This window comes from Schistocerca piceifrons, chromosome 5 (genome assembly GCF_021461385.2).
Source record: "Schistocerca piceifrons isolate TAMUIC-IGC-003096 chromosome 5, iqSchPice1.1, whole genome shotgun sequence".
Lineage (NCBI taxonomy): Eukaryota > Metazoa > Arthropoda > Insecta > Orthoptera > Acrididae > Schistocerca > Schistocerca piceifrons.
This window is the reverse complement of record NC_060142.1, coordinates 425,295,843-425,316,228: the sequence shown is the minus strand read 5'-3', so window position 1 is coordinate 425,316,228 and position 20,386 is coordinate 425,295,843. Positions and strand designations below refer to the sequence as shown.

Below are 20,386 nucleotides of genomic sequence, written 5' to 3'. Positions count from 1 at the left end.
GTCCTAACTTTCAAAAGTTTAATCATCAAGAATGGTTTATGAAACACATCTATAAAACTTTTGAATATCGCAGAATAACACCTAGGCCTCTTTGCATCCGAGCTTGGAATCATCACTCCCTAGATTTTCGACGATTGAGCCATGAGTTCACAACGAGACCAGCGTGGGAAACACAAAAAGACGAGTGCCTAGTTTATCCATTATTTCAAGAAATGACTTTATTAACTGTGCTCTAATGACACCTGCCACATAATATAACTTTGTTGTTGCCCGAAAATGCAATATTTAGCAGCGTGAGCAACACTACAATCATAATTAATTTTTGACCTTTGTTGCGGTAAGGTTGTTAGAAGCGTCAAACTGACGTCTACATACTACTCTCGTTATAAGTAGCGTGCTGTTATTGAATTCTTGCGGGCAGAAAAAGAAACTGTGGAGAACGTCTAGTGAGTGCAGTGTATGGCGATGCTGCAGTTGGTAGTAGTACAGTCTGGCGATAGGTAAAGGAAGTTACAGCCCCAGGACATGCAGAAACAGAGGTCCATGATGAGCCACGCTCGGGACATCCTGACACAGCCATTGCTCCAGACAGGCTGAATCGTGCGAATGCAATTATTCGTGCCGACCGGAGCATCGCAACTCGACCATTGGCTCTACAGTTGTGGGTCAGCATTGGAAGCGCGTTTGCAATGATCGAGACTCTCGGATATTCAAAAAGAGGTGCTCACGGTGGGTTCCACGAATGCTCACAGCGGACCACAAGATTCAAAGAAACAACATTTCATCTTAATTGTTGGAGCGTTTCGAGAGCGACGGAGAGGCCTTTCTGGTAAATATCGTTACGGGGGACGAAAGTTGGGTGCACCGCTTTGCACCTGAAACAAAAAGGCAGTCCATGCAGTGGCGTCATTCTCATTCACCACAAAAGGAGAAATTCAAGACAACCCCCCCTGCCAGAAAAGTCATGGTGAAAGTCATCTGGGATTGTGATGGTGTCGTTCTCGTGGATATGATACCAAGAGGCATACGTGAAGACTCTGAATAAACTCAAGAACTGTTTCCGAAGTGTTCGGTCGGACAACGATCCAGAAGAAACTTTGCTTGATAGTGCAAGCCCACACACATCGCCAAACTGGGTAGGACATCATTGTCTAATCCACCCTACAGTCCAGACCTGGCACCCTCGGACTTCCATCTCTTTTGTAAGCTTAAACATTCTCTACTGGGAACACACTCTGAAGATGACGAGAGTGTCGGTCATGCAGTGAAAACACTGTTACGTCGACAGGACAAGAGCTTTTACCAGCAGGGAATACATGCTCTTCCACAACGTTGGCGTATGGCCATAGTACGTGATGGAGACTACGTAGGAAAATAGGACATGGACAAGACAATAATTATGTTCTGAGAAAAAAAGTGGGGTATTACTTATTGAATGACCCTCGTAACTCAAGTTTTGCAAAATAACAACAACAATAATAATAATAATACGCCCATATGGGATCTGTTCATAACCTGTAAAATGTCTATACGATATTCATCTCAGCCCATGTCCGCATAAGGAAGTCTTGGGTGATGGAGGTTAATGCATTCACAGTTCTTCAACGGAGCTTTCCAAGGTCACATACAGGCGAGGCATATGTATTGTCGTTCACAGAACTCCACAGAAATAAATCCAGAGGGGTTATGTCCGGAGATCGCAGTGGCCACTTGAATTGGAATATTGAGAAACACCGCATATTCATTTTTGACAAAATTAAATTGGCTATGATTCTGTACTTTAAACATATAGGCCCATCATGATACAAAGAAGCCCATGTGGCCTGGCGTTTTCCGTCTTGTTATGCAGCCATCGTATCATCAAAATTCCATCTCTGAACAATGCTGCTAAAAGGACCGCAAAAGCTGCGTCAATAGTGCACAGAGGCGTGCTGATAAATTCTTCAGTAAATTACTCGCAGTTAATGAGAAAACTTCAACAGATTCTACCACTGCGGGCCTCGCGTTTGATTTTATGTAGAACCTGCAGTTGCCTCTTACACCAATAGAAGACATGTTTTACTTGCGCCAGATTTCAGTAAATGTCTTTCATGTGAACCGTGCTGTGGCAATATGTTATTTAATGCTTGTAGCACATGGAAGATTTCAGTTCATCACCCTTTACTTTCCAGTAAGAGCCCACTCTGAACTTCCATGTAACAGAGATTACATTTGCTGAAAAGAAAGCGTAATTAATAATACAGAGAAGCAAAAAGATGAATTTCAAAGTGACAGTACATAAAACAGAAGAGGTGCTAAATTTTAAGGAGTAGCGACAAATCTCTACCAAAAGAATGCTATTTCCTTCGAAACTCGAGCATGGGCTACACAAAAAAATAAAAAAACAGCACATTTTTGTAACACAATTCAAGAAGTCATGCTGTAGACATGAACGTGTTGGTGGTGTTAAAGTTAGGTCGTTCACTGATGGAGCAGAAGAGCACACATTCCAACTGGCTGCTCAATCTGTTATTTCGCAGGCCCTGTAAGTCAGGCTTATCAAGCTCATGCGCCTATAAATGAGAAGAAAATGCATGACCTAAGACGATTTCTACCATTCCCACCAAAAGTAAATACATCCAGAACTTCTACTCTGAACGGTACAACTGGTCAACATGCGTGAAAGAATTAACCATGTGTGGAATATAATGCCAAAGAGAATAGAAAACAGGCATAATTTGATTTTTTTATTCAAAATAGCAATAAAGTGTGAACTAAGTAATGACTGGTGCTTCTTTATTACAAAAGATTGAGAAAGCCCATGTGTCCACCACACAAAATTTAAGTTAATGTTAAGGAAATGTATCAAGACTGTTACAGTGCATTGGTATTTTTCCCTCTACATTCATTTTAACAAAAAATAAGTAAAACGGAATTTCAGCATAGCTTTAGACTTGGCATGTTTTTTGGATCTCCCAAAAAGTTTAGTTTTTAGACATTTGGGGTTTCTCAGTATTCCCATTCACTTCGTTGGTCTACCACGTGTTATCTATTGTTGTGGAAGTGTTCGCTCATAAAGTCTCAAACATGTAAACTCTAGTGCAGTGGTGCATCATCCTGCTGGAAGATCACATTTAACTGAAGGGAAGGAACTGAGGGACACCAAATTGTTCAAAATCGTGTCCAGGTTACTGTTTGCTCGATGAAGAAAATGGTCCAACTATGCCATTTTTCATAAATGCACAACATACATTCTACCTTTTCTCTGTCTCTGACCTGTTCCCGGTAACAGAGGTGGTTTTCCGAAACCCGGATACGAAATTTTGTGCCGATTAACCATCCCACATTTGTGGAAGCTTTCTGCAAAAGAGAAAACGACATATCCAAGATAGTTGGGAGTTTTGCACTGTTCGGTCCAACATCTCAGATGCAAATTTGTGGCGAAGCTGCAAACTGATTCGCTACAGTGCTTGCACAACACATCGCGAACTGTAAGGCGAGGGATGTTTAGCTCTCGTGATGTTCGGGAACTAACTTTGACGGGTTTCTTTGCAAAGTCTCTTTGATCTCGTCGACCATTTCATCAGATGCGTGTTTTCTGCCAGAACCTGTCTGTCTATTTACACTCCCGGCTGTATGGAACATGTCACACCATCCTTAATCGTCTTAACATCTGGTGGCGCCCTTTGAAATTCACGTCGAACATTTCTTTGGACGTCAGTGAGTAATGTAGTTTCCGCATACCGCACCACGCACTGGGGTCTCCGTTGGTGTGTAGTCGTTTCCGGTAATCACTTAGCATCTAAAACAAGACAAAATGAATCATTTACAAACAATCTACACCTATCTTTGAGTTGCTTTACATGACGCGTAAACCGCAAGTAAGTAATCTGCTTCTCTCCTTTCTTTTTTTTAAAAAATTGTGTTTGGAAATCAGAGACATTTCATAAGGAGACGCAGTATTTCTTTCAAATCAGGGTTCGCAGATGGATAGGCATTGACGTGAGGAGATTTAAAACACTGATGTTGCTATCGGCGTGGCCCACGCCACAAGACTGCAAGTTAGATGTCGTCGACAAGAGCTTGAGCACACCGACATTCCAGACTGTCTAGGAGTCAATCTGGACAAAGATGTTGCCTTCAAACGGCCGTATCCACATATAAAGATGAAAATATGCGCTAGAAACATCGCCATCTGGAAAGTGAAAAGTATGACATGGTCAGTGGTGTAACTAGGGAACGGCAGCCAAGGCTTGTGCCGCAGAGCCGCATTTTATCGAAGGCGGAAAAACTGATGATATAAGCCTACATCTCTGCTGGACCTAAGATCACAGTTGGCGTGAGGAGAACTTGTTTGCTAGGGAGTGGGGTAGTTTTTGGTACCTCCAGAAAAGGAGCGTAGGCAATTAGTCTGAGATATCAGCTCATGGAGGGAACTAGTAAGAGTCGGGTTGCGGCTCCCCTTGGCGCGAATAGAGGCGTGAAGTATTCGTTCTGCGGTTATTATTGTGCAGTATGAAGCAGTACATTTTACAGCAACCGAAAAGAATCGAAAACGGCAGTGGCTGACTCAAGTGAAAATGTGCATCGTGTGCGTTTGTAAGCACTCTGAGAGGATATTAAATATTAAAAGTGTGTGCCCGACCGAGACTCGAACTCGGGACCTTTGCCTTTGGCCCTGGGAACTAATTACTCTACTTACATCTCTGCGTACGGCATTCAGATGCAAGTGAGAAGCGGAGAACTCTACCCCTCCCGGCCAAATTACAACCCGTTCACGTCCGCGGAAACACAGTGCAACAGAACTGCACGTTACCTCGATCACCCTGGACACCCAGATAACGTGGTGGCTGAAAGTAAGGGAATTACGGGAGAGCGCTGCGTTCCTCAGGCGCCTGGTCATCCTAAGTCAACATTACTGGCACACTTAGAAGCCGCCCTGTGCGACTCACATCCTTGAATATGTCAACACAGTGTGGGAGAATGGAGCGGACTCTGACATTCAGGTAATAAGACGTTTCCAAAGTCGTTCACTGCGACTGGCAAACCATTTGCCAAAGGATATTCCCAACAGCACAACTGCCAAGTGTCAATCTGTAAAACCTGCTATTATTGTAGGAGCTTACAGAACACTCGTTCGAGGAATACTTGAATACTGCTCGTCAGTCTTGGAACTGCACCAGATAGGATTGATACAGGAGACAGAGAAGACACAAAGAAGAGCAGCACGTTCATTTAGGTAGCGCGAAACCGTCACCGATGCGCTCCGTCAACTCCAGTGGCAGATGCTGCAAAAGAAACGTTCTGCGTCATGGTATGATCTACTGTCAAAGTTTCAGGAGTGTACGTTCCTAGAATAGTAGACCAATATATTGGACCTCCTACGTATATATCGCTTAAAGAGCAAGAGGGCAAAGTTAAGAGTGATTCGAACCCACACAGAGGCTTGCATCAATCTTTTATCCCGTGAACCACACGCTACTGAAACAGGAGGAGGGGGAAGTGACACTCTCCACCACACACCATTAGGTGGCTGGCGCAGTATAGATGTTGTAGATAGCTTGCACGTTTCGTCGACAAGTCACGATCATGCTTCTTTGCAGAAGATGGGACGTAGGTAACACAAGCCTGCTTTTTTATTATTTCTGTTAGATAATTTCTCAGAAATAGATGTTCCAGAATCACTTTGTAATGCTGATTCTGAAAATTTATTTCGTTTTGTCTTAAAACTTTAGAATTTTTCACAAATAAAATCTCATAAGAATTAAATAACTTAAGCACAAATATTAGATTAAAAATTCAGTTGAGGTCTGTGTCTTCATAATTATTGCTTTTTAGTCATATACAAAAAATACTACAAACAATTTTCTTAGTCACACCATGAGTGCTCTGTTACATGTAATTCAAATTTTCTCGTTTTTGACTTCCTCGCAAAACCTTCATCTTTCTGTTCAACATGGAACAATATTCGGTCATCATACTATCATTCTGTCTTCCCAGGTATCTCCTCTCCCATCTTCTTAATGTCCCAGTGGAAGCGTCCTCTTTGTTCCACACTACAACGTCCTAGAGTTGAGGGACGTGTAAAAGGAAGGAAGGAAGGAAGATTAGGGTTAACGTCCCGTCTACATCGAGGTCATCGGAGAGAGAGCACCAGTTCGGAACGTTTCTAGGATGGGGAAGTACCACCGTCCCCTTTCAAAGGAACTATCCCGGCTTCTGCCACGAGCGATTTAGGAAAATTATTTGAAATCTAAATTTGGATGGCTGGAAGATGCTTTGGGCCGCCGTTTTCCCGTATGAGAGTCCATTTCAGGGATGCAGTCAACATCACACAGGAATTCCAAACTGCTTGAGGATCCACTACAAGTACTATGACAGGTGGGAGTTGAGAAAACTTAGATTTCATGGTCGAGCGGCTGCTCGTAAGCCACACATCACACCAACTACTACCAACACTATTTCGTAACACTGTAGTACTGTTACATAACCTATTAAAAAACCACCATTTTTCAGGTGAAGTAGACTTTCGAAATTTTGATTCACGGAATTACGACTGTGAGGAAGTGGACTTTACCCTCATGTACACCCGAAGTTCTTCAAATTTTCGTACATGGTTTTGACAATATTCATGTAATATGGATGTCTTTTCTTTGCTAGGAATCTGAACGCAGCCCAGACATCTTTTAATCTAACATTCATTGTATGAAGCAGTTTGCCGACCGCGTAAAGGGGCTACTCGCTCTTTATTGACTACAATAGAGCACGGGCCTTCCTAAGTATCGACGAACCTAATAGAGGGGCAGACGCAACCAGAGAAGCGTTACGTTTCATGGACACGTTTACTATTGAAATTCCGAGGGCTATGTTCCACGGAGAGTAGGGTGACATTAATTCTTCCCACACATGTACCGCGAAATGATCACGACTAGAAAAATAGGTAAATTAGATGTGATATAGCGCTTTACACCGGCAATGGTCCTTCTCTTCTAACATTCGTGAACGGACCGGTTACGAGGGGAAAAATAGTGATACCAGAAGTACCACTCCAACACACGCCGTAAGGTGGTTCGCGGAGTATTCATATAGAAGTAAGTCAGTTCAACATTTCAGAGAAGAGCGATTGTTGTTGTTATGGTCTTCAGTCCAGAGACTCGTTTGATGCAGCTCTCCATGCTACTCTATCCTGTGCATGCTTCTTCATCTCCCACTACCTACTGCAACCTACATTCTTCTGAATCTGCTTAGTGTATTCATCTCTTGGTCTCCCTCTACGAGTATTACCCTCCACGCTGCCCTCCAATGCTAAATTTGTGATCCGTTGATGCCTCAGAATATGCCCTACCAACCGATCCCTTCTTCTAGTTAAGTTGTGCCACAAATTTCTCTTCTCTCCAATTATATTCAATACCTTCTCATAAGTTATGTGATCTACCCATCTAATCTTCAGCAGTCTTCTGTAGCACCACATTTCGAAAGCTTCTATTATGTTCTTATCTAAACTATTTATCGTCCACGTTTCACTTCCATACATGACTACTCTCCATACAAATAATTTCAGAAACGACTTCCTGACACTTAAATCTATACTCGATGTTAACAAATATCTCTTTTTCAGAAACGCTTTCCTTGCGATTGCCTGTCTACATTTCACATCCTCTCTACTTCGACCATCATCAGTTATTTTGCTCCCCAAACAGCAAAACTCATTTCCTAATCTAATTCCCGCAGCATCACCCCATTTAATTCGACTACATTCCATTATCCTCGTTTTGCTTCTGTTGATGTTCATCTTATATCCCCTTTTCAAGACACTGTCCATTCCGTTCAGCTGCTCTTCCAGGTCCTTTGCTGTCTCTGGCAGAATTACAATGTCATCGGCGAACCTCAAAGTTTTTATTTCTTCTTCATGGATTTTAATTCCTAATCCGAATTTTTCTTTTGTTTCCTTTACTGCTTGTGTAATATACAGATTGAATAACATCAGGGATAGGCTACAACCCTGCCTCACTCCCTTCCAAACCACTGCTTCCCTTTCATGCCCCTCGGCTCTTATAACTGACATCTGGTTTCTGTACAAATTGTAGATAGCCTTTCGCTCCCTGTATTTTACCCCTGCCACCCTCAGAATTTGAAAGAGAGTATTCCAGTCAACATTGTCAAAAGCTTTCTGTAAGTCTACAAAGGCTAGACACGTGGGTTTGCCTTTCCTTAATCTATTTTCTAAGGTAAGTCGTAGGGTCAGTATTGCCTCATGTGTTCAAGCATTTCTACGGTATCCAAAATGATTTTCCCCGAGGTCGGCTTCTACCAGTTTTTCCATTCGTCTGTAAAGAATTCGCGTTAGTATTTTGCAGCCGTGGCTTATTAAACTGATAGTTCGGTTTAAATGCGAACATTTTTAGGTTAGGCTTTACCGTGACTGTTACTGACATTAAATGAAGCGGTGACTGGTAACAGTAAACTTGTTGTTTCATTTAATGATAGTTCGGTAATTTGCACAGCTATCAACACCTGCGTTAGCACTGCATTTCTAGGTATTTCTTTGAGTCCACTGGTTTACTAGTGCTGGCGTAATTTATGTAGCATGTTGGTACAGTGTTACACTTCTGACAATACTTTATCGAAATACAGCCCAAACTATCGAGTGTAACAGCATAGTGCCAACAGCGCACTTCACGTGATTTCGGTCATGTGGTAAGTGATATTATAAGGAGAAAATGCGGAAAATAGACTCGAAGTCTGTGACAGCGTCTTGAAATGCATGAAACTAATAACGCGAGTTGAAAGTGCACAAGGTTACGGTAGACATGCCACGGTCATCAGGTACTGGTAAATCCCCAACTCTCGACTTTTAGTCAACAACCGAACAGATCGGCAACCTCCATCAGTGTCCAGTGAGCGCCTTTAACTGAAGGGATGAGTTCCTTCATTTGCATAACGAAATGAATAGCTACGGAGAGCTGTAAAGCTGTGTGGTAAGACCGCAGCTGAGTGAGACTGCAATTTCTCCTGGGCCATGTCATTTCGACATATCCGTGGCAAAATCGCGTCACGTTATCTGGAGCGGAGTCGCGGGACAGGTCTCAGGCGGTGACATGCGCGTCAGCACCCGTCTGCATCTGAGCGATTAGATAGACACACAGACTGCCGGCTGCACCATCAAAGGGTCGCCGCCGTCAAAAGACGCGGTCGAGAGACACGTCTCTTCGACCTGGAGATCTTGTCGATAGAGAGTGTCAATTGCCGTAAACATGTCGCGTGCTTGTTTGTATAAGGAAACACGTGGTTTAGTTGCAAGCATATTTAACATTTTTTGATGGGTGTAACTTGTTCCCCAACCTGGCTCCCCTCACACACACTTTTTAAATCCTCGTCCTCTAAATTGACGAATGCACGTAAGTCATGAGAAATTAAACTTTATGCCGAACTCTGACTCCAACCTGTATCACCTGTACTTTATGGAGCAGTTAGCTTCGTGTCCTGGATTGACATAATATACATTACACTGGAGGTTCAGGAGTTCTCAGCCATTTTCGCTGATTTCATTTCATGTCACTGCATCTTTATGAACCTAACGCTCGTTGACTCAGTTTCTTCTCAGTGAAATTAAGTCAATTTAAAACTCGCGTGGATTTACGAATTTTTACGTGGGTGGAAAACTTACTTGTTGGTGTTGTTAAGGCTACTATAAGAACTTTGTCGTTTAAGGCAAAAAGAAATTGCTGAATGCCAGTAACTTGTATAGGTGCGTGTAGGACGCTATAGGCGTAAGACACAGCAAACGTCATAAATAAAGCCTGAAAGAAAAGCTGCGTACAACAAATTCGCATTCAAAAGTAGAGCATGACTGAAATGGACCGGATGGAATCACCGTCTGTTTTGAACCTATCCTCTGAATGGCGTGGAGATTCACGAGGGTTGGCACGTGGTTCGAGATCCAGTTTAAATTGTAGGCCGATTTACTGGGATAAGTAGGAATAGCCAAGTCGACGAAATGGTGTCCAAGAAAGACATACACACGGCCGTCGAGTCACACCGAATTATTAATGATACATTATGTGATAAAAAGTATCCGGACGCCCCTAAAAACATACGTTTTTCATATAAGATGCTTTGTGCCTCCACCTATTACCAGGTACTCCATATCAGCGACCTCAGTAGTCATTAGACATCGTGTGAGAGCAGAATGGGGAGCTCCGCGGAACTCGTGGACTTCGAACGTGGTCAGGTGATTGGGTGTCACTTGTGTCATATCTCTGTACGCGAGATTTCCATACTCCCAAACATCCCTAGGTCCACTGTTTCCGATGTGATAGTGAAGTGGAAACGTGAAGGGACACGTACAGCACAAAAGCATACAGGTCGACCTCGTCTGTTCACTTACAGACTGGCGACAGTTGAAGAGGGTCGTAATGTGTAATAAGCAGACATCTATCCAGATCATCACACAGCAATTCCAAACTGCATCGAGATCCACTGCAAGTACTATGACAGTCGGGAGGTGAGAAAACTTTGATTTTATGGTCGAGCGGCTGCTCATAAGCCACTCATCACACCGGTAAATGCCAAACGACGCCTTGCGTGATGTAAGGAGCGTAAACATTGGGCGACTGAACAGTGGAAAAACGTTGTGTGGCGCGACGAATCACGGTACACAATGTGGCGATCCGATGGCAGGGTGTGGGTATGGAGAATGCCCGGTGAACTTCATCTGCCAGCGTGTGTAGTGCCAACAGTAAAATTTGGAGGCGGTGGTGTTATGGTGTGGTAGTGTTTTTTATGGAGGGGTATTGCATCCCTTGTTGTTTTGCGTGTCACTATCACAGCACAGGCCTACATTGATGTTTTAAGCACCTTCTTGCTTCACACTGGTGAAGAGCAATTCAGGAATGGCGATTGCATCTTTCAACAAGATCGAGCACCTGTTCATAATGCACGGCCTGTGGCGGAGTTGTTACACGACAATAACATCCCTGTAATGGACTGGCCTTCACAGAGTCCTGACCTGAATCCTACATAACAGCTTTGGGATGTTTTGGAACGCAGACTTAGTTTCAGGCCTCACCCACCGACATCAATACCTCTGCCGGCCGCGGTGGTCTCGCGATTCTAGGCGCTCAGTCCGGAACCGCGCGACTGCTACGGTCGCAGGTTCGAATCCTGCCTCGGGCAAGGATGTGTGTGGTGTCCTTAGGTTAGTTAGGTTTAAGTAGTTCTAACTTCGAGGGGACTGATGACCATAGATGTTAAGTCCCATTGTGCTCAGAGCCATTTTGAACCATCAATGCCTCTGCTCAGTGCAGCGCTTCGTGCAGAATGGGCTGCCATTCCCCAAAAAACCTCCCAGCACCTGACTGAACGTAAGCCTGTGAGAGTGGAAGCTGTTATCATGGCTAAGGATGGGCCAACACCATACTGAATTCCAGCATTACCGATGGAGGGCGCCACGAACTTGAAAGTCATTTTCAGCCAGGTGTTCGGATGCTTTTGATCACGTAGTGTATTAGAGTTTAGCTGAAATGAAAAAGGTTGTCTCAATTTTTGTAGTACAATTAATGTCAGTTACCACTGTTATTACCCTGTGCAGCAACACAATAGATCTAAAATTCTATTTGTAGTTCTGTGTAGTAGATCCACTGGAGTTTCTTATGGAACAGATCTCTCTTTCTACCCATCTGATTTTTCAAGGCATGTATATTTAAGTCAGAACTTTTCTGCTGTGTGGTGATGATATCTATGTTTCAACAGGGATTAATTAAACAGTGCTCCGCTGCATCTGAAACGAAAAATTACAATCAGTGTCTGATATGAGTTTCGATTTGCCGCAGTCAGGCTGGGAATTTTAATGCGAAAATCATACGAAAACAGTACTGCTCTGTGAGAAATCCATATTGAAAATTATTATGGTAAAGGTGAATCGGGGAAAATTCTTTAGGTAGTCAAAATATCCACGGGTATGCTGCCGGTCTATAGTGTCCAACGGGCACAATATTTCGGCGATCAAACATGTCGCAATCATCAGGTGAACTGACGGACTGAGCTCCTGTGAACGTGCCGGCACGGAGATCCGTACGCTATGGCTGCTCAGAGGGAACTGGGTTCGGTCGCGGCGGCGGCCGATTTAAATACCCTCCACCCGCGGCGCGCTCCCTCCGCCGTCCGCGTCCAGCGCCACGGTCGCGCGGTGGAACAGATTGTGACGGCGTCTGAGATGACGTCGGTGTGATGGCTCTGTCCGCCGTGGTCGTCACAACTATACGTCTGCTCGATTTACTCTTGATTAACCCGATCGCTGGTTCCCAAGCCTTGCTAAGATTATAGCCACAGTCACGGTTTATGAGGTCGTCATTGGTGCGAATTTCGATGGCCTCTCTAACAACGCTGTCCCAGTATCTCTACGTCTGTACCAGAATCCTCGTGCGGTCATACTCCGCCGGCCGCGGTGGTCTAGCGGTTCTGGCGCTGCAGTCCGAATCCTGCCTCGGGCATGGGTGTGTGTGGTGTCCTTAGTTTAGTTAGGTTTAAGTAGTTCTAAGTTCTAGGGGACTTATGACCTAAGATGTTGAGTCCCATAGCGCTCAGAGCCATTTTTTTGGTCATACTCCATGGCGTGATTTTCCGACAAACAATGTTCAGCGACCGCCGACTTGCTCGGATACATCAGTCGAGTGTGCCTCTGGTGTTCACGGCATCGATCCTCGACGGTACGCATCGTCTGACCAATATACGACTTGCCACATTGACACGGGATCTGGTACACGCCGGCCTTCCTCAAACCGAGGTCATCTTTGGCGCTCCCCACCAGTGCACGAGTTTTATTTGGAGGACAAAACACAGTTCCGACCCGGTGTTTCTTCAGAATGCGGGCGATTTTCCCCGAGAGTGCGCCTGTGTATGGAATAAATGCAGTGCCTATCTCCTCCCTCGTGACTTCATCCATCTCAACAGGTTGTGCTGCAGTGGTTGGGCGGAGAGCACGTTGAATCTGCCACTCTGAGTACCCATTTTTTTTTTTTTTTCGAAATACAGTTCTCAGATGTTCCATTTCCTCGGGTAGAATCTCTGCGTCAGAGATAGTGCGCGCCCTATGTACTAGAGTTTTAAGTACCCCATTCCTCTGTGAAGGGTGGTGGCAGCTGTCTGCATGCAAATACAGATCAGTGTGCGTAGCCTTCCGATACACCCCATGACCTAGGGTGCGGTCAGCCCTTCTCTTGACCAAGACGTCAAGGAAAGGTAATTTACCCTCCGTTTCAGTCTCCATAGTGAATTTGATGTTGGGGTGTATGGAGTTTAGATGTGTAAGGAAGTTTATCCATACCATGTGGCCAGATGACGAACGTGTCGTCCACGTAACGGAAAAAGCAAGTAGGTTTCCATACGGATGACGACAGGGCTTCCTCCTCGAAGTTCTCCATGTACAAATTCGCTACCACCGGTGAGAGTGAGCTACCCATGGCGACTCCCTCCGTTTGTTCGTAGTATTCTCCATTAAAAAGAAAATACGTGGAAGTCAAGACATGCCTGAAAAGTTCAGTGGTCTTCTCATCAAACTTCTGACTAATCAATTCTAGTGACTCTCGCAGGGGTACCCTCGTAAACAAGGAAACGACGTCAAAACTCACCATGATATCTGACTCATCCAACCTGAAGCTATCAAGGCGTTTAACAAAATCCACGGAATTACGGATGTGATGAGGGCATTTACCCACATAAGGACTTAATATTCCCGTCAGGTATTTGGCCAACAAATATGTAGGTGCCCTGATGTTGCTGACAATGGGACGTAATGGTCGTGCGTTGACGAAATCCAAGCCGATGAAGTCAAATATCAGCAGTAAAGAGAGGGCGGCCATTCGTGATCTGAGGGAGCGCTCTATAATTGTTGTCTTACCGGCTGACAAAGGCAATGCTACAGTTGTTGTCTCCCATAAGGACTACACTGATAAGATGCAGAGCCTGCTAAATGACGATTCCTACCGGAAGATCAGCGTTGACCCTACAAAGAAGGTGGAGAACAAGACGAGGGCGCTTCTCAAGGACGCAGATTTACCGGAGGGTGACGCTAAGAAATTGTTACCCCAAGGTCCGGTACCGCCTAGACTATATGGACTCCCGAAGGTTCACAAAGAGGGGGTACCATTACGTCCCATTGTCAGCAACATCAGGGCACCTCCATATTTGTTGGCCAAATACCTGACGGGAATATTAAGTCCTTATGTGGGTAAATGCCCTCATCACATCCGTAATTCCGTGGATTTTGTTAAACGCCTTGATAGCTTCAGGTTGGATGAGTCAGATATCATGGTGAGTTTTGACGTCGTTTCCTTGTTTACGAGGGTACCCCTGCGAGAGTCACTAGAATTGATTAGTCAGAAGTTTGACGAGAAGACCACTGAACTTTTCAGGCATGTCTTGACTTCCACGTATTTTCTTTTTAATGGAGAATACTACGAACAAACGGAGGGAGTCGCCATGGGTAGCCCACTCTCACCGGTGGTAGCGAATTTGTACATGGAGAACTTCGAGGAGGAAGCCCTGTCGTCATCCGTATGGAAACCTACTTGCTTTTTCCGTTACGTGGACGACACGTTCGTCATCTGGCCACATGGTATGGATAAACTCCTTGACTTCCTTACACATCTAAACTCCATACACCCCAACATCAAATTCACTATGGAGACTGAAACGGAGGGTAAATTACCTTTCCTTGACGTCTTGGTCAAGAGAAGGGCTGACCGCACCCTAGGTCATGGGGTGTATCGGAAGGCTACGCACACTGATCTGTATTTGCATGCAGACAGCTGCCACCACCCTTCACAGAGGAATGGGGTACTTAAAACTCTAGTACATAGGGCGCGCACTATCTCTGACGCAGAGAGTCTACCCGAGGAAATGGAACATCTGAGAACTGTATTTCGAAAAAGAAAAAAAAAATGGGTACTCAGAGTGGCAGATTCAACGTGCTCTCCGCCCAACCACTGCAGCACAACCTGTTGAGATGGATGAAGTCACGAGGGAGGAGGTAGGCACTGCATTTATTCCATACACAGGCGCACTCTCGGGGAAAATCGCCCGCATTCTGAAGAAACACCGGGTCGGAACTGTGTTTTGTCCTCCAAATAAAACTCGTGCACTGGTGGGGAGCGCCAAAGATGACCTCGGTTTGAGGAAGGCCGGCGTGTACCAGATCCCGTGTCAATGTGGCAAGTCGTATATTGGTCAGACGATGCGTACCGTCGAGGATCGATGCCGTGAACACCAGAGGCACACTCGACTGATGTATCCGAGCAAGTCGGCGGTCGCTGAACATTGTTTGTCGGAAAATCACGCCATGGAGTATGACCGCACGAGGATTCTGGTACAGACGTCGAGATACTGGGACAGCGTTGTTAGAGAGGCCATCGAAATTCGCACCAATGACGACCTCATAAACCGTGACTGTGGCTATAATCTTAGCAAGGCTTGGGAACCAGCGATCGGGTTAATCAAGAGTAAATCGAGCAGACGTATAGTTGTGACGACCACGGCGGACAGAGCCATCACACCGACGTCATCTCAGACGCCGTCGCAATCTGTTCCACCGCGCGACCGTGGCGCTGGGCGCGGACGGCGGAGGGAGCGCGCCGCGGGCGGAGGGTATTTAAATCGGCCGCCGCCGCGACCGAACCCAGTTCCCTCTGAGCAGCCATAGCGTACGGATCTCCGTGCCGGCACGTTCACAGGAGCTCAGTCCGTCAGTTCACCTGATGATGGCGACATGTTTGATCGCCGAAATATTGTGCCCGTTGGACACTATAGACCGGCAGCATACCCGTGGATATTTTGATTATCAAATACGCCGGGAGAAACTCAAGAATCTTTAGGTAGTGTTTTTTCTGAATTTCTAGAGATAAGAAAAGAACGGGACGACTCCGTAATGAATGCTGTGTGCATTGAATGACTACACAATAATTTATTATCATCTGGGAGCGTAAATTTATAGCTTGGAGCATTATCTGAGTACAGCAGCTCGTTTTGTATTATAGTGAGATAGGGGAGAGAGTGTTCCGGACATGATACGTTAATTGGCGTGCCTAACATTAAAACAAAAGCGTTTTTTCTTGCAGCAGGATCTTCTAGTGAAATTTCAATCACCAACTTTCTCATTCGATTGGGAAAATATTCTGTTGGCGCCCACCTACATAAGGAGAAATGATCATCGTGATAAAATAGGAAAAATCGGAGCTCGCAAAAAGATTTCAGTGCTATTTTTTCCCACGGGTCATTTGAGAGTGGAACAGTAGAGAAATAGCACTTCATAGTGAATCGTAGAGTAATCCTGTAGATGTAAATTTAGTTTCAGGAATTGGAACGTCGTTTCAGAGGTGAGTAGTACAAATTACGATACTGGGCCGATTTTCACGGTAACATCTCCGTGCAGCGACAGAAGTATCGAATTTTTAAGCCTAAACTCTGCACGTGGAAACAGAGTGGCATTGGCCGTCAGTGTCATGACGTCTTCCAACACGAACTGTTAGAAGTGACGCTACGAAGAATAATATGCGGTTGGCGTAGAGAAACGAGCTGCAGATGACAGAAATTTATGTCGTTACTGTACTGCAGCTCTCTGCAAATCATTCTTTAGTGCGAAGCCTTTAATAGCAAGGAACAACATTTAATTTAATTATATAATTAGTTTAGTGGTTTTGTAGTTTTTCTTCATTTATGCATGAACACTTTAGATTGAAATACAGCCAATGAAGACCTCAAACTTTCTCAATGAAGCTGACTTCTGGTGATTAATAGTGCTGTTGTTCTCAAAATTAATTACATTTTACCAAAATTCGCTGATTATATCCATTTGAAGTACATTAGCTGCATTTCTAGTGCACAACATATTACCATAAGTACTATACAATTCACGCTGTCGTAGTACTAACAGTCTGAGAAAAAAACTATTGACTCAGCACTGCACGTTTTCTCAGTATGTTACAGCTCATTTAAAGAATATCTCTGAGCTTTCGTGCTTCTGGTTAGGCAATTTGTGAGCCGATATCAAAGGTTATTTTGATAAAGGTGTGATGTCTAAGCCACTTTCTAGTTAGTATTATAGCTGGTCAGCGAATGGCTTCAGATTCAATTAATTCCAACGCTTCGCTTTCGGACACCCCGTAAAAAGTGAAACCTTATGAAGTTGATATTTGTTATACTTCAGAATTCTTATACTTTTCAATGAACTGGTTTCCACGAACAGAACAGTGACTTTTTCATATTTTGCGATCAATGACCGTGTTTCATGAAAGATGTGAGCAGAACAGCCGATTTTCAAAAATGTTGGATTTCTAATATTTTTTGCCATCATTTTCGTCTAGTGTAATAATGTCATTAAGAATTCTCAATAACTTTGGCGATATGGATTCTAGGCTATAGGCAGTTCACAAAACTTCTGAAGCCCGGATAACAAGAGAAATCCTTTTATTTCGCTAACAACTTTTTCTATAATACAGAGATAGAAACAACGCAACTAAGCCGCAGAAGCGCGTTCTGCCGACACGGACGAATGAGCGCACTTTAAAATTCCAACCACAACGAAGCGTTTGAAATAAATCAACGCTTTCCACAGAGCTTGCCAACCGATAATGAAACAATCCGATTTTAGAAGCAAGAGATTTTCCACGCGCCAGTTGGTGCCGAATATCCATTAAACATTTACGCACCTATATACTGCTATTCTGCCAATCTGGATACCAATACATTGTTTCCTCGTACCTGTTTTCTTTATCGTTTGATGTATTTATTAATGTGTGTACATTTACGGAACCTCTAGCAGCGCATGTTGCTCCCTACATTAACTCTCTGCTGATTGGTTAGCCTCAATAAAAACTGTAACCGATCTACTGAGCTACGTGAAATAGTGATTATATGTCTGAACTTGCGTTTGCATAATTCAGTCCCCGTATGCTCAGACGAGATCTCCGTGTATCTGCTTACGCGAATGCCGGGATGATTCATCTGAAAAGAACCTGCTTTTTTTTCTATCTTCTCCAAATCTTTGAAATGGATCAAATGGCTCTGAGCACTATGGGACTTACCATCAGAGGTCATCAGTCCTATAGACTTAGAACTACTTATACCTAACTAACCTAAGGACATCACACACATCCATGCCCAAGGCAGGATTCGAACCTGCGACCGTAGCACCTGCGCGGCTCCGGGCTGAAGTGCTTAGAACCGCTCGGCTACAACGACGGCAGAATTATAAATATGTAGATGAATGTATAAACACCTGAGAATGGGCGCAAGCCCGAAACCGGTCCTGTGTCAAATAAATAACCTTTTATTGTGACTGGTAGCGGACATTTTTCTATGCCCTATAAAGGAACAGTCACGGAGTTCAACAGCATCCAGTAAGGATAAAATTCATTAGAGGTCACTACGATTTTGAATTTGGTGCGTATTACATAATGTATTGTTGCATATGAAATGTAGCTAACTTTTGAATTTTTCTGTAGACTTGGGAAGAGTTATTTGTCACCAATCTCGATAAAATTGATCTGACACAACACACTCATTTCAGATCGCACCGTGCCGGCCATAAAGCCAAAGTGAAATATCCACAACATTGCTCGTATTTCATAAACGGTTTCAGATATCAAAATGAGATCTTGGTAAATGAAATAGCAATGCCAAAAGGAGAGTATCTTGCCGTATGGTTATTATGCGAAACTTCATTATCTATCGTGTTATTCCGCTAACTACAGACTTTTCAGTGAAAGAATATAAGTTTTAAGGGCCATCGATAGTGACGCGAAAAATTCCACGGCTTTTGGAACAACGTAAGTGAAGACATTACACTTCTTTTGTATTGAGGATGCGCTTTTTCATAAGCTATTGACCTTACTCGTTCTCAGTTCCCCTCTTAATAAACCACTGTTTCATAATTCTCTCGCAATAGTGTCTGCACAACATGTTAGTGCGGTGAGACTGTGTAAACTGCGCTGTTCTGGCAAAAAAAGTAAATTTTGATGTGGCAACCAGAGAAATGTACAGCTTCTTCTCAAACTTCGCCACTCATCACGCTTCTCTGAAAATCACAAATGGTTAATAAGCCAGGCGAAAATAAATTATTTCTTTTTCGGCGGAGTTCTTTTTAGATAACAACCAAAGCAGCAGTGACAGCAGATCTTTTTGAATGGTCACCGTGCAAGTGTGGGTGTGGAGGGGCTCCACTTAATATTTGCAAAAAATGTGATGGTAGGCTTGAGTGTAGCACGGCACTTCCCCTCCAGCGGTCGGCATTTCCCCTACACCTGCCTGTACCCCCCCCCCCCCCTACTACCACTCCCATCACGAATGCTCTGTCGTCTGTATATCTACCAGCCATGGCATTCCACGTCGATTTTATCACTCGCTATACAGCCAATATAGCTCCCTCTGATTTTCATCTCTGCTCTCATGAACCGCTGACTTTAAAGACAGGCTGCTACGGTCGCAGGTTCGAATCCTGCCTCGGACATGGCTGTGTGTGACGTCCTTAGGTTAGTTAGGTTTAAGTCTGATGACGTCAGATGTTAAGTCACACAGGAACATTAGACGCTGATTCCAGGTGACACATTTTCCCAACGTTGGATAGCTTGGCGGAGAATTTCGGTGCAGAAGTCTCCATTTGGGTATTGAGGAAACGTTTCTCCTCTAAAATCACCTCGTACTCATACTGGGAATACCTGTCACGCAATAGTTTCTCCGTCCACATATAGAGGAAGAAGTCACTGGCTGTCATGCGAAAGTATTGGCTGGGGGGAAAAATCGGATAGCATAAAGAGGTAGCATACGTAACTGAGTTCTGAACGGAGTGAGTTAAGGCTTTGTCGCCGTGCAAGAACAGCGACACTTCGTCTTAACAATATTGTGCAACTCTGTCGGGAGTTTCCAGCAGTATGCTCCTGTAACGGTTAGCCCCTTTCAAGCGTTGTGTTTGCGTGACACCATGGCAGTCCCGAGCGTCACGTTTCCGATTATGGTTGAAAAGTCGTTCTTTTCGGCGGTGATGAATCCACATATTTCAAGTGCTTGCTTTCCTCCATTGCTGCAGGATCGTAGAGATACGACCACCGTTCGTCCATTGTGATTAGGGGCTAAAGAAGTCATCTCGATTGGCTTGGCGTAGCTGCTACGTTTCCGCTTCTGCCTCGGTCTGGCGTGTTTTATGAATTGGATGTGAGCAGTAGCGGACTCCAGTGGCCTGCAGCCTTTGTGACATTTAGAATATGCGAGATGATGAATACTGATATACGACTATTATTCCAAATTCTCCACTATCGCCACGAATGTCGGCCTTCGAACATTGGAATCACAACTTTTCTTACGATTCCAGGGTCTTCGAAGAGAGAAGCTCTAACACTCTGCTATTCGACATTCACAT

At 44.3% G+C, this 20,386-nt stretch overlaps 1 protein-coding gene across 1 annotated transcript in view; it reads right to left on the bottom strand.

Annotated features, from left to right (window-relative positions):
- LOC124798674 (insulin gene enhancer protein isl-1) overlaps positions 1 to 20,386 on the bottom strand; it is a 460,304-nt gene that overhangs the window by 61,589 nt on the left and 378,329 nt on the right. The gene's annotated exons all lie outside the window — the stretch shown is intronic.